Source organism: Lithobates pipiens, unplaced genomic scaffold, assembly GCF_037356315.1.
Source record: "Lithobates pipiens isolate NorthernLeopardFrog02 unplaced genomic scaffold, aLitPip1_a1.2 Scaffold_16, whole genome shotgun sequence".
Taxonomy (NCBI): Eukaryota; Metazoa; Chordata; class Amphibia; order Anura; family Ranidae; genus Lithobates; species Lithobates pipiens.
The window spans coordinates 501,429,498-501,431,861 of record NW_027507748.1 but is presented as its reverse complement, the minus strand read 5'-3'; the positions used below and the strand labels follow the sequence as shown (position 1 = coordinate 501,431,861).

General features: G+C 38.4%; 1 pseudogene; it reads left to right on the top strand.

The window, feature by feature from the left end:
- Positions 1 to 276: 276 nt before the first annotated feature.
- On the top strand, positions 277 to 1,832 carry LOC143984177 (posterior protein-like; annotated as a pseudogene).
- Positions 1,833 to 2,364: the final 532 nt, after the last annotated feature.

Here is a 2,364-nt window from a genome sequence, read left to right as displayed (position 1 = left end):
GAACTTACAGGACAGAAAGGCTCAGATACAAGGCAGCTGATAATGCCACAATAAGTGTGGTGAGTCTTTTCTATGGATAGGCAGAAGTTTAATTGTTTTGAGTGATATCAGGTAAAAGTGGTAACGAATTAAGAATATTGAATGCTAGAAGAGAGATTTGGTTTTTTTTGTGAGTTGTAAGAGCTAACGATAATTGAGTTTAGTTTAGTACTCAGTGCAGTGTTGGAACGTTAGTACAAATAGAAGTGTGGATTGTGTGGATTGTATGGTTGTGAAATGGAACTTGTGTATACATATGTTAAAAAGTATGCCTCTGCCAGTTATCATTCATGTGCAGATGACCCTCTTGAAAGCCAATGTAAGATAGTATTGTCTCAGTGTCAGCAACATAATAGCAGATTATCGGGCAAACAGCTAAAAAAAGTTAAGAAAGAAAAGTTGGCCAATGAAATTGCAGTTTTGCTCAGAATTAAATTTATATCTGAGCAAATGGGGGGGAAGTGGGAAGTAGAGAGGAGACGTCTCGGTGAGGACATAGCGAAAGTCAGTGAAAACCTTCTAAAGAATGCAGCAGTCTCCAATGATGAGATGGTTGAATTGCGGGCAAAAGCAGGAGATTTGTCAGAGAGAAACAGTGAGCTACAAGAACAGCTCCACAGGTACAGCATGGACTGTGATATGAAGAGCAAACTTTTAGAGTCATTGCAAATGAAGTTGTCAGAGATGGAGGAGTTGGTTATGTCTTTAGAAAGAGAATTAGCAAATGTACGCTCCCAGCTTCTTACTACAGAGAAAGTTATGGAATCACTCAATGAGCAAAAAGGAACATGCCAATTGGCCGATATCTGCACAATCAATGAGGAGAAGGGCCGTGATGAAACACAATCTGCTATGGCACCTATAGCTTCAAGGCAGAATGAGAGTTTGATTACAATCCAAGAGAGACTTACTTTGTGCCAGATTTTGGGTGAATTTAATGCCCTGGAATCACCAATGAGTCTGTCCAATAAATTTGAAGCTCTAGTAGTTAAATTCCATTTGAGTAATGAGGATGCATGCTCTCTTCTGAAAGCATGGCTACCAGGACCTTTGGTAGGCCAGTTATCGGCACAAGTTAATGATAACTTAGTAGATGCAGAGGTGCGGAGGAAAGAGTTGCAGCGTATTGTGGACAGTCGTGATAATGGTATGAGTGATTTGCAACAAATGCAATTTAGTAGACTTAGTTCTGCAGTGAGTATCTTGCATTGTATATGAAAGTGTTCAACTGTCCTGACTTATTGGAGGACGATGCAAGTTTCATATACTCAATGGCCAATAAGTGTTATGTAAGCTATCCCACTAGAATGGCTCTGAGGAATGCTAGATCCTACCAAAATGTTGTCAATATCCTCCGAGACTTCTGTCAAGAGTCCAGGGAAAGGGAGTATGGGTCAAAGGCAGATGTATCCATAATAAGCAGAGGTACAGGAAGGCAGAGAAAGTTCAGACATTGTAAATGGAGTAGGCATAGAGTTCATAAAGCCCTTAAAATTTCTAGCATGGAACAGGAAGCCCCAGAAGTACAGGTATCTACAATGAAAACCCCCACCCAGGACAGGGACAGCGTAACTCAAAGGCCTGATATGAAAGATAGCAGCCAGGACAGATTACACAGTTCTGAAGGAGAGATAGGAAATGACAGTTCACACCCTAAGCACAGCCAGCAACAAGACTGGATGAACATTCCAATATTTGCCCCCTGGGTTAATCTACCATTCTGGCTTGTATGTAGTTGGAAGCAAATTGCATTGCCATTTTTTCTGAGTAATATGGCAACTATATTGCATTAATGTGAAAGGCTTTGGGAACTTAAAAAGTCAATTGTCATGATAATTGTGTGTAATCACTGTCTTTGTGTTCCTTTTCCAGAGACCATGGAAGAAGTTAAACGGCTTTAGATAATAACATTTGCGTTTGTTTTCAGGTCTGCCAAAGTGAGAACAGTGGGAAAATATAGCAGAACAGGGGTTAGGTTATTGTAAATGCATAATCGATTATCACATGGTACCATGAGCTCATTAATTAGTAATTGTTTGCAAACAATGAAAAATAAATAGTACTGGTATAAGAGTTATAAATGAAGCTACAATGTTGTGATGATATACATATGCTTTTTTTTGCTTTTTTTTTTTTTCCCATTAACTAATTGTATTTCAGATTGGAATGAGCACTCTTCTCAGGAGAAAAGTCCATGAATGTTGTTAACTAAAAGTTGAGTGTTTGTCATTGTTTTATGGTGGTTGTCTTGTCATGTTGTTTGTGTGATAATGGCCAGATTATTTTATTTATTTATTTATTTTTTTTTTTCTCTACATTTTTTTT